Consider the following 13357-nt stretch of genomic DNA (forward strand, 5'->3'; position numbering starts at 1 on the left):
GTGTGCGTGCACACACGCATGTGGGTGTATGAACTCAGTAATATAAAATCTGAAATGCGTTTTCTCCAGGGCGTGCACAGAGTAAGTACTCATTATGTGCCGGATTGTTTACTTCGTAGGAGAGACAGTCATTCGACTATCAATTGTTTTTGAGCTCTATGCATATGCCTTCCTGTGGAGGGTAACCAGCTTCTGAGAATTTAACCTCTCCTCTTCAGAGAACACTACAAGGGTTAAGAACACATGGGCTAGGCTGTCCGGGTTCCAAACTTGACTCTCTCTCCCCTACTAGCTCTGTGAGCTTGGGTAAGTTATTGACCTCTCCGTGCCTCAGTTTGCTCTTCCACGAAATAGGGAAAATAGTATTTAGAAAACAGATTTACGGTCCTGGCATGTGACCAGGACTCTGTAAACGCTGGCTATTTCCTGTGTCACAGAAAGGCACTTAGCTAATAAAAGGCCTGCTTAGCATAAGGAGAGATTTGTCCTTCGTGTTTCTCAGCCAAATAGACCGGCAACTTCTGTAAACTAGGAACAGAAGTAACACTAAAACCTTGTCATGTCCAGTTGGATTACTAAATAATGTAATTAACGGAGTATTCGGGCAAGAGGTTCGAGCTCACGAATCTACAGAAAAAAGAAATGGGAGTGTGTGTTCTGTACTTCAACACAGTGAAATGCCAGTTCTTGTGGACTGATGAATGAAGTAGGAAAAACAGGGCAACTGCCTTCTGTTGTTACCGCCTTTGATGCCCTCATCCGGAATAACGAGGTCCGCCTCTTCCTAGCCCCAGCTCCACGACCGAAGAGAAAAAAACGAGGAGGAGGAGGGGGTGCTGTGCCTTAGAAATGGTTCCCCCCAATCAGACTGACCCCTTTTGAACACTACAGCAAAGGCTCTACTTCACCTGAGAAATCTCACACGTTTCAAAATAAAAACTGTAATAAAATATGTGCTACCTGAGCTGCCAAAATGCTACGGAGCAGAACGCAACGGCGGCTCTCATTTTCCAGTCTTGCATAGAGCGTGAGGTGAGAGCCAAGGTACTTTTTGACCGTAAGACCGTAAGCAATGTGAGATCGGCGTCCTTGAGGGGAACTAGAAGCCAGACCTATTTACTGCATAGAGATCATGTCCCGTGTCCTCTACTGATGTTGAGATTACCTCAGAAAAGTTATCTTTGGAATGGTGGCGATTAAGTTGCTTCTGGAAGCCAGGCATTCCTGTTACCAAAACAAATACCGCTGAAGTAATGGCAAACATGGAAACGGAACCACGGAAGAAGGGTTTTTCCTATCTCCTTGCTGGAGTCCTGTTTGGTAGAAGAGGCCAACAATTTTGGGAAGCCAGCATTCAAATCTACCCCATTGGGTATAAGTTCCAGAGCTCTGGTGCGTGTGGATACACTCACGCTTTCTTCTGGAGACTTCAAACTTCGGCTGGTGTCCCTGAGAGAAAATGTGGTCTTTAACATCTTTCTTAGCTCTGGTAACAGCGATTACCTTGCTGAAGGGTCTCCACACGGGGGACCTATCTGTCAAGCTCTCCCTAACCCTGCCCTCCGCTGCTGCATTCCCGGGCAGAATTAGAGCTGAGAGCCTAGCAGCTAGCCCTCCCAGACAGTCCCCATGTGGGCAATTCACTGCCCATGGGAACCCTACCGCTCACTATGCTCTGGGCCTTTGTTTAAGGATAACACAATAATAATAGTAGGTAAGTACAAGAGAGAACTTACTATTCTTGGCATTTCATATCCCTCGTCTCATTTGATTCTTATTACTACATTGGATAAAGAAACCGTGCTCATTAAGTAACCTGCCTGAAGTTCATGTTTTTATCCATTATACTTTAGTGCTTCCCTAGGGTCCCTTCTCCAGATCCCTTACTAAAAAATTTGATACAGTTAATCAAAACTAGGTCCCCAGATGCTATTTAGCTCCCCTAAAGTATCACATCTTAGCAGAAACCACGTGGGCTTTGGAATCAGATCTGGATTTTGAATGAGCTCTGTTCCTTACCGGCCCTGGGACCTTAAGCAATAGCTCCTTAGGCACTCTGAGCCTGAGATTCCACACTAGTTGAAATGGAGTATAAAACACTCACATGTAGAAAACCAAAACAGGCTAATGAATGTAAAAGCGCCAAGGTAGTGTTTTCAAAGTGGTACATCAGTTAATTAATTGTTAATTTTCTTTTTATTCTTTCTCCTTTAAATATACTGGAATGTCCCATCTATTTCTTTGATAGTTCAATAAGATGGTCTTTTTTTTTTTTTAAGATTTAAAAAAAAAAATTTATTTGTGAAAGAGAGCTCGCAAGCAGGGGGAGTGGCAGGCAAAGGGAGAGGCAGGCTCCCCATTGAGCAGGGAGCCCGATGCGGGACTCGATCCCAGACCCCGGGATCATGACCTGAGCCAAAGGCAGACGCTCAACCGACTGAGCCACCCAGGCGCCCCAAGATGGTCTTAATTTGGCTCACTGCATGCACCTTGAGACCAGCAAAACACTAAAGAAATGGTCATTTGCAAGCCTTCCAGCCACTGAAACTAATGTCTAACACACAACCTCTTCAGTTCAGACACTCCACCTCTATTTTTAATGGACGTGTTAGTATATTTATAGTTTCTATCATAAAAAAAAATTCTGTGATTACTTTGACTCTAAGACTTCTTTACAGTGGCTGTGCCTTTGTTAGAGCAGAGGGAGGATGTGACTTTGATCCTTTTTTTTTCTTTTTTTATTTAAAAAAGAGGAATCTCACTACTATCAACTAGTTGAAAACTCTTTATTATTGACTAGCATATTCCAATCTATGCCTAGGGTAACAGGCCAGTTTTAGCAAGATAAGATCAAGCTAAATGGAATGCTCCAAATTTATGATTTCTTTGTCCCTGAGCTCACCTCTTATTTTCCTGCATCTCTCCTAGTTCTCTGGATATTTAATGTGGGGCCTAAGCTTCATTTTTGAAAGCTAGTACCAACCTGGTGTTGGGGCCCCAGGAGAGGTGTGGTGAAATGGTAGTGGGAGTGAGCCACACATGTCTATGAAGCACATGTTTCTCAGCTCCAGACCTGCAGATCTCCCACTATGCAAGTGGTTAAATGGACAGCCCAAGTGTAGACAGCACAAGTGTAGACTACGGAACAGACCGTTTCTGCTCAGGCCGTTCTAATAAAAGTCCATACATACAGCCACCCTGGGCAGAGAGTTTCAAATTTTGGAGATCAGAGATCCCTTTAAGAATCAAATGACTTGAAAATCTTCATAAATATAGGTTTCAGAAAAAAATCATAAGCACACACACACGTACCTTTGGACATAATTCTAGAAAGTTCAGTATGGCCTAGTGATTACGCCTAAGGATTGTAGAGTCAGATAGCCTTGGTAAACACCCTCACTCTGGAGCTATGTAGGTATAGGGCTTCTGCAAGTTATTTAACCTCCTTACATTTCATTTTCCTCATCTTCAAGATGGAAATAAATACAGTACCTATCTGACAGGGCCATTATGAGGTTTAGATGAGATAAAGCATGCAAACTGCTTAGCACACTGTGGGACACTAAGTGCTTTGTACATTTTTATTGTTATTCTTTTAAGGGAGTTACAGCTCCTTAATGCCTATTTATGAACTCCATGGTAAGAATTTCTGCTATGAAAGTGGACAAAGTTCAAACCAATTAAGGACAATCTAACTACCATAAAAGCAACAAGATCCTACCGAAGTAAAACGACTGTCAATAAAAGGGCATGAAACAAGGGCTATCCTGCCTGGCCCTGAGCAAGCAAGACAATGGGTCAAGCCATGTCCCCTGTTCTTCCTAAAGAGCACCAGCCTGTACCAGACACAAAAACTTGGCAGCAGTGGCTTCTTTCTGCACTTGAGCAAAACAGCCTTTTGGCTGCCTGAACCCCATAAGGCTATTGTTCTGTTCCTAACATACTGTTTACAAGGTCCTTGGTGTAAGAAAGGCCTTTAGAAGGGTTTAATGAGAGAATATTTAAGTCACCAGTTTAATGACTGACATACCACAACCTCTCAAGAAATGCTGTCTCTTTCCATGTTTCAGGAGGGAGGGTTACTTGGCTTGACAAAGTCACAGCTCTGGGAGAAATTCCACTGACACTCAGGGGAATGTCTAAGTTATGTAGTTTAACTAAATATGACTTGAAGTAAGTAGGCCTTTGAGAGGGCTTTTCCTTGGGGATTATATAAAATTTTGCTGCTATATTGATATTTTCTCTTAAGACATTTGACTTCTGCTCTAAGGTATCCTATTTTAGTCAAAGTAGAGTCTTTAGCCAAATTAGTCCAACTTAAATTGTTTGGCATATCTAGCAGCCAGCAATTTCAGATACATTAATCTTCACTAGGAAGTAGCCACAAATTGAAAAGTGCCTGAAGGTTCTATATCAGACTTTTTTTGTTCAGAAAACTTATCACAGAAAACAGATGAATTAAATTACTCTAATATATTCATTTCTGTATCCCCAGCACATAACACAGTTCTGACACCATGTATAGGAACTTAATAACTATTTATGGAGTGATTTTGCTATGTAGGGACTTCACTATCCACTTAAAGAAAAATTAGCACTTACTGAATATCTACTATGTGTTTAAGATTATGTTAAATCCTTCTGCAGGGCTAATTTTTTTTTTTTTTTTTTTTTAGTTTTCTTAATCCTCACAACAATCCTAGGCAGAGAAAACTAAAGTTTCCTGACTCTCTTTGTAGATAAGGAAATTGAGGCAGAGAGTAGTTCAGTAAATTACAGATAGATGGAAAGCTGGTGTCAAAGCACCAAGGTCAGCATTCTTCATCATACCCAGTATTTCTAAGAGTGTGGCCATGGACCATCTGCCTCAAAATTAACTGGGGTGCTCATTAAAATGAATGGTTATCAGTCTTACACAGAGCTACTGAATCGATCTTAAGGATGAAGCCCAGGACTCTATATTTAAAATATGAACATAGAGCATTTTTTCAGTACACCATAGTTTGAGAACCACTGTCTGGGCAGCATGAATTTCATTGCATGCTACTGCTACATGAACCAGACTGAATAACAATGATTCTTATTTTTACTCTAGAGGCCCTCCTTATAAGAGTCAAAATATATCACCACATTTAAAATAAAATATTGAAATATTCTCCACCAAAACATGTCCCAAACTGTTTCTCTACTGAATTGATAATATAAATGTAACTGCTTTTGGCCAGGTTTCGAAGATAGATTTTTGTGCTACTCTTTTTTTATGGACTTTGGGCCTTAATTTTCCATCTATAAAACAAGAGTGTCTGACTGGATGACATGTTAAAAAAAATTAAGATTTTATTAAATTCCAATGACAAATTTTTGCTTTTTTTAAAAAAAAGAATTTGCTATATTTCTTTAATCTTTTTTTTTTTTTTAAGATTTTATTTATTTATATGACAGAGAGAGACAGCGAGAACAGGAACACAAGCAGGGGGAGTGGGAGAGGGAGAAGCAGGCTTCCCGCTGAGCAGGGAGCCCGATGTGGGACTCGATCCCAGGACCCTGGGATCATGACCTGAGCCGAAGGCAGACGCTTAACGACTGAGCCACCCAGGCGCCCTGCTATATTTCTTTAAAGAACAATTATCTTTAAGTAAGAGTCAAATCTGTTTCAATAAGTATCTGGCAATATAGTATGTATTGGGAAATTTATAAACATATAAACTCTTTGACCCAGTAATGGCATTTCCAAGAATTTTGCCTAAGTAATTAGTCGCAGATACAGATTAAGATTTCTTTTTTTGTTTGTTTTTATGTTTTTATTTTATTTATTTATTAGAGAGAGAGAGAGCACAAGCAGGGGGAGTGGCAAGCAGAGGGAGGAACAGGCTCCCTGCTGAACAAGGAGCCAGATGCAGGGCTCGATCCCAGGATCATGGGAGCATGACCTGAGCTGAAGGCAGACGCTTAACCGACTGAGCCACCCAGGCGTCCCCAGATTAAGATTTCTATTACAAATATGTTCAATGAACCATTACTCATAACAGAGAAAAAAGGGGAAAACATCAATGTATAACACATAAAAGAAAGGCTCAATTAATCATTTTATTATATGTAAAAAGAAATCTATACCACCATCAGAGTATCAGGTTTTCTTAGAATACTGAATGATATGGGAAAATGCTTATTAAAAAGGTTAAGTAAAAAATGCCAAATAAAATATACATTAAAAAAAATTACAGTCAGCTGACACACAACAAAATATATATGGCAATAATTATGTTTCAAATGTTCAACTTCCAGGACCCAATTTTGTTCATTCTTTATTTATATCTACGTGTGTGTGTGTGTGTGTTTGAATATGGTTGTGTATGAGTACGCGCCTTAAGAAGTGATGCAGGAAATAAACCAACATGTTTTAATAATGGCTATCCCTGATGCTGCATTTACAGGTTATTCATATTTTATAACATGTATTTTCTGTAGTTCCCACTTTTTCCACAGTGAACATGAGTTTATTTTGTACTTATAAAAATATGTTATTATGACACAATTCAGTGAGCAACTACTTTTGGAAATACATTTATGATGCAGAATGGAACCTGTCTGCCTTGCGCTCCTCACTAGCAAAGAGGTCTCCGAGGCACGCCTCACCAAGGTGCCCGGCGACAGGAAATTTGGTGCTAATTGTGCTGTCAGGGCAGCTCCAAACTCACACGCTGCAATTATGAGCTTGGGCACACGAAGACATATTGCAAGTGGCAGGCAATGTCAGATTCCGCCAAAATAATGGCCGAGTGACTGTGTGCTTTTGCCCAAAAAGGAAAGTAATGGGGCTGTAACTGGATATTGTAAATAAGTGGTCAAAGGATCCCTAAATAAGCAACATCACATAAGCCTCCTTGCAGCATATTTTTCCTTCTGGGATCCGTGTCAGGCTCACAGACATGAAGGCAGCCAGAAAACGGTTATCTGTTTACTTCTAATTTATTTTTATAACCGTACATGCCAGCAATGGGAGAAAATGTTTAAGAGAAAAATAAAATTGACGATAAACCCTCTGAGTTTTTGAAAAATTTTAACAAACCCAAACTTCTACTTATCCTGTGGCTGTCAAACCTAGCCTCATCAAAACTTTATTCTCAATGGACTTTGAGTATGTATGTGTGCGTGCATGAGTGTATGTATGCATATATGTGTGTATGTACGTGTGTGTGTGTGGATTGCAATCTTGAGACCTGGCCTCAAATCCTGGCTCTGCCAGGAGCTTTGTGCCTTTGGAGAAGATTTTGTGGCCTCTCTACATCTTGGTTTTGTCATCTATAAATGCAGATAGTCTTATGCGACACAGGGTTCTGGGAGGTTGGGTGAGCCAATGAGAATAAAGTACAGAGCACAAAGCCAGGCACATTGTAAATACTGAATAAAAGTCAACTTCATCCCATTCCCCTCCTAGTATCTGCTTAAACAACAACTAAACCTTTGAAAATCCTTTATTGTCCCTGGTGAGTTCTATTCAGGTGACAATGCTCACTGGTCAAAGAAAAAAAACAATCCATTTCTCTTCTACAAAGTCAGCTTTGTTTAAACAACACAATGGCATCTATTTAGAAAGGTACCCAGCTTATTTCTTTTCAAATATTTCTTTTTAAACCTCTCTGAGGTTTCTTTAAAGCCAATGGCAATAAACATGTTTCAACCTCTGTTTTGCTTCACCATGGGCTCTGTGTGTGGTTAGGTTATGAAATAAAAATGAGTTTGGCATTACAGATATTATTTTAAAATGAAAAAAAATATATACAGAATGATGTTGATAAATCTGTGCTCATTATCCTAATAAAAACACATAAATGTCCAAAAAGAAATACACAATTACCCATTAGGCCTTCCTCCATTATTAAACAACAGTGGTTAACGTCACAGTTCTGGTCAAAACTAACCCCGATCTTAATAAATCTGATATAAGAACATATCGCCAGATGGGGACTATGTTAACCTTATGTATTATTTTCTACCATGACGACTAGTTCTATAATTTGTATATGGACGCTCTTACTGAGAGAAGAGTAACCATTCTGGAGGTATACTACCTCCTTGAAAGGAAGGCCACGCCGACATACATGTCAACATACTAATAAAAAGTAAACACACAATGAAATTAGTCAACAATCTGGATTCAAGGTCATTTTTATAGTTGCAGATGCTGATCTTTATCTAGATAAAGTGAAACTATTTTCTTTCTTTTTCAAAACTGAAAATTAGATATTTATATCAAATACATAGACAAATACTCTATCACAGTGTGTGTATAAACGTGCATGCATGTATGCTTATGTTATGAGAATCCAATTTGATTTTACAAAAATCATTTCAGCTATAAGCTATCATTACTGTATGACACATTTTGTTGGTAAAAACCACCTACAACCACGCACTATTATAAGATGGCTTTTTAAACTATTTCATGTACTTGACTTTATTTGATCATAACAGGAACCACAATCTAATTGAAATAAATGCCTCTGTCATGAAACTAAGTCAGTTAATTAGTGACTGTAAAAGCAGTTGATTTATAGGACGGTCCATTCTACTGCCATGCTAACTAAGCAAATTAATGACATGTGTCATGCAATGCTCATTAAATTAGTGAATGCTTACATTCAAAGGCACACAGTAAAAAAAAAAACCCCTTTAAAGCACAGTTTAAACACTTCACTCAGATAAAAAGTGTAAATAAACAAATCATCTCTCTTACTTTTATACAGAAAACATACCATATGAGTCTACTCTTTGTTACTTACATACATTTTGAGGGTTCTAGCACATAGCACTTGGGTATTAGCACATAGCACTTGTTCAATAGTTTTAATGAATAAAGAAATGAAAGTATAAATACCTTACCTTCTTATAGCAAAATGTTTATTTAACTAAAATCTAAAATAAAGTGGGCAGGCAGTTATCCAACAACAGCCAAAAAAGAACTAATGTTGTTCATTTATTGACGATTTTAATTAAAATCTTTGAGGTTATGCAAAGCAAAAGAAAATCCCAAATTGTGAAAATTATGGGTTTTATACTTTGTCACAGAGTCATCTTAAAGAGTGGTTCTCATGATCTATTGCATACATATGTATATACTATACATGTACATTGTAGTGACTCTAGTTTGGATCACTGGCTACTTCAACAGAGAAATTAGAAGACTTTAGAATGGGGCGCCTGGGTGGCTCAGTCATTAAGCGTCTGCCTTCAGCTCAGGTCATGATCTCAGGGTCCTGGGATCAAGTCCCGCATCGGGCTCCCGGCTCGGCAGGAAGCCTGCTTCTCCCTCTCCCACTCCCCCTGCTTGTGTTCCTGCTCTCGCTATCTCTCTCTCTGTCAAATAAATAAATAAAATCTTAAAAAAAAAAAAAAAGAAGACTTTAGAATGAAGCCTGAAGTTTTAATCTACTTCCGACGAACAATCTGTAATAAAGATCAAATACTTCAGACGTGAAACTCTAAAGTAGAAAATGTGACTAAGTATGTTAAAGATGAATTCATGCTTATTTCCTACAACATCTTATTGTATAACTCAAAGTCTACACTTAATTGATACACGGTCAAAATGAGAAAAAAAATGAAGTCCCTCTGGGGTGCCTGGTTGGCTCAGTTGGTTAAGCTGCTGACCCTTGGTTTCTTGGTTCACCTCTGGTCATGATCTCAGGGTCCTGGGATGAGGCCTCATATTGAGCCCCACGTCTCTGCTTGTGGATTCTCTCTCTCACATTCCCTCTGCCCCTCCCCCTGATCATGCTCTCTCTCTCTCCTCTCTAAAATAAGTAAATAATTTTTTTTTTAAATTAAAGTCTCTCAACCAATGTCTACATAAGCACTTTAGAGTGCATACTCTTTGTGACGGTTATCTTAAACTCAGACAAATACTGGGCATGATTTTTGTGAAAATGGAGTAAAGCGCTGCTTTTCAGGAGGTGGACTAGTACTTTCAAAAAAACGTTTGTGGGCACCATTTAATGCAGAAGAAGTCTACGTTCACTGAGTGAAACAGAAAAATAAGAGGCACTGACCACATTCTCTCAAGGCTAAAGGAAATTTCAGTTTCCCAGAGCTTCAACAATGGGCACTTCAGGAAGGGTGTGGTCAAGATGGTTAGACTGGATCGAATAAAATGGCTTTTTACATTGATAAAATTTGCTGTACAATTTTTACTGATGGACTTTTTTTTTTTTTTAAAGATTTTATTAATTTATTTGACAGAGAGAGACACAGCAAGAGAGGGAACACAAGCAGGGGGAGTGGGCGAAGGAGAAATGGGCTTCCCACTGAGCAGGGAGCCCGATGTGGGGCTCGATCCCAGGACCGTGGGACCATGACCTGAGCGGAAGGCAGACACTTAACGACTGAGCCACCCAGGCGCCCCTGGACTTCTTTTTATAGAAATGGAATATAGCCATAGCCATCATTGATCAAGGATTCCCTCTACTGTGTATTAGAAACATGCCTGAACAAAGCAAAATAAGTCAATCAGAGAAAGACAATTATCATATGAGTTCACTCATTTGCGGAATTTAAGAAACAAAACAGAGGAGCATAGGGGAAGGGAGGGAAAAATAAAACAAGACGAAATCAGAGAGGGAGACAAACCAGAAGAGACTCTTAACCATAGGAAATAAACTGAGGGTTGCTGGAGGGGAGGTGGCAGGATGCGGTAACTGGGTGATGGGCATTAAGGGCACGTGATGTAATGAGCACTGGCTGTTAGATACAACTGATGAATCACTGAATGCTACCTCTGAAACTAATAATACACAATATGTTAACTGAATTTAAATAAAAAATATGAAAATACATACAAAAAATTAAAAAAAATAAAAAACATTGATGGAAAAAAAAAAGAAAAATGAAATTTGATAAACAGGTGCCCTGGACCACAATTTCTGCAACCTGCTCTTCTCTCCACTGTTGACACTTGACCCTTAACCTGATGCTCTCCCTCCTCCTTGGTCTCGAGAAATAATTTGGATTTTAAGCAGGAGAAATTTAGGTACCCTCTTGCAGCACTTTGGGAGATGGCCTCACACCACCCTTGCCATGGTCACCTTGAATAATACATGTCCCATCTCTGTACTGGCTTCTGCCTTGGTTCCTTGTGCCTGTCTTTGCTCTCTAAGAATCCAGTTCACATGACCTTCAGATGTGGGCTTGTTTTCCTGTTCCATCTCTGAATCACAAGCTGATATGTATAAGGCCTTCCTGAGGTCGCATGATCTAGACCTGTGATCTCAAATCTTATGAGAGAGTATATTTCTAAATGCAAGCACCTCCATCATGTATTTATTTTTAATAAGTTAGGTTATATTCTTGTATTACAATACAATACAAAATATTCTACTTCATTATAGAGATAAATTTTGAAAGGTTGAGAAAAAATATAATCTTTTTTTTCCAAATTCCAATAAATTGTCTTGCTACACCCTGGGCATAGATTTCTATGATCCACCTGCTCTGAGCCACTTGTTAGAACACTGTCATGTTTAGTCCCTAAATATCAGTTAGTAGATAATATTACCATCATGTCTGACCAGATGGAACCTCCCTATGTGCCCATTAGGGAAATGTCTTCCATCTACCACCCCCATCCACCTCCACCAGGTCCCATCGATCTCTGCTTTATCTTAGTGAAAGGGCTCATCCATATGGTGCCTAGGTGGCTCAGTTGTTAAGTGGCTGCCTTCGGCTCAGGTCATGATCCCAAGGTCCTGGGATCGAGCCCCGTGTCGGGCTCCCAGCTCAGCGGGGAGCCTGCTCCTCCCTCTCCAGCTCCCCTCTGCTTGTGTTCCCTCTCTGTCAAATAAATAAATAAATAAAATCTTAAAAAAAAAAAAAAAAGAACAAAAGGGCTCATGCAGGTTCCAACCTCTCTCATTTTGCCTTACCTAATATAATTAACTAATCAAGTTTCTCAGACAAGAAAAGATCAAGGTTACTACAGGGGTTAGCAAATGGGCACAAGCAATAAAAAGTGTTCAAAGGCAAATATAAAAATAGACAATTGCAATAGTTTTAATAAAGTATGTTTCAATCAATGGGCTGCACAGGGTTCTTTTTTTTTTTTTTTTTTACTGGCTTCTATTACGACGCTAATAGAAAAATGTAATTTTATACCTAATAAGGGTCCAAATGATAGATGATATATGAAATTTTATATGTAATACAAAGCAGTAAATAAAGTAGAGAGTATTTATTTACTTATTTTTAAAGATTTATTTATTTAAGGAATCTCGACACCCAACGTGGGGCTCAAACTCACAGCTCCGAGATTAAGAGTCACACGTTCCACTGAATCAGCCAGGTGCCCTAAAGTAGGGTGTGTTTAACAAATGGTCCTGGAATATATGGTTCACTATTTGGGAATGGAATAAACTTAGATCCTTATGTTAAAATAAATTCCAAACAGATAAAAGAATTGGATAAAAAATTAATCCACAAATAGAGAAAATGCAGCCAAATACTTATCCGCTCTTAGTATAGAAAAAAAAAAAAAACCCTCATATTGTTAAAGCAAAGAAAGAAGTTACAAAAGAAAAAAATCAATAGATTTGTCTATAAAAGACACATAAATAGCTTTTTATAATAAAAACTGTTTTAATAAAAGAAAATACATAGGGACTAGGGTGTCTCGATTGTAAATATTTTGCACATTATCTGGCAACAAGGTTAAAATTAGTACTGTTTTCCTATTTGAATAAAATAGGAAGGAATCCTCAACAACAGAATGAAGTTAGAACCAGTGAAATATTTTATTTTATATTTGACTTGGGGGCAAGCCATTACTGTGCTACAGTTTGTTTAAAGCACTGTATTAAGGCAGTTTCCCAAGGCAAGTTGTGTGAGATGCAGGACAGCAGAGCGTGAAGGGCACAGGCTCTGGAGTCCAGCAGTCTGGATTGGAGTTGACGTTCCACGTTCCACCACCATGTTCACCTCTGCAAGCCTCAGCCCAACTGACCAGACAGACGTCTCTGCTTTCCCTGCAGAGATGCCTTATCAACCCCACTTTCTTATAACTAAATAATGAGCTAATACGGTAATTCATGTCATCCAGATTGTAAACAGAGAAGTGATAGTATGGAATGGACAGGATGAGATCCAGAAATAAACAAATGCCCTAGTGATAGTCTTGCCATTGTTTTCTTCACTGGACACTGCGCTCCGAGCATAACAATAACGCACAACCCCCACCGCCAGGGTCCCTAGCACTTGCATCTAGATCAGGATTAACAGTACAGTCACATTACATATAAAAATGTCAAGGAATTTTTTTTTTTTTGGTTGAGGTATAAGATTAGTCTACTGAAAGGCTTTTACAAAACAA

General features: G+C 39.0%; 1 protein-coding gene across 7 annotated transcripts in view; it reads right to left on the reverse strand.

Annotated features, from left to right (window-relative positions):
- The window catches only part of PDE4D (phosphodiesterase 4D), a 1027393-nt gene that overhangs the window by 252631 nt on the left and 761405 nt on the right, over positions 1-13357 (reverse strand). The gene's annotated exons all lie outside the window — the stretch shown is intronic.

The sequence above is a fragment of the Mirounga leonina genome, unplaced genomic scaffold (genome assembly GCF_011800145.1).
Source record: "Mirounga leonina isolate KUSES-001 unplaced genomic scaffold, KU_Mleo_1.0 Mir_168, whole genome shotgun sequence".
Taxonomy (NCBI): domain Eukaryota; kingdom Metazoa; phylum Chordata; class Mammalia; order Carnivora; family Phocidae; genus Mirounga; species Mirounga leonina.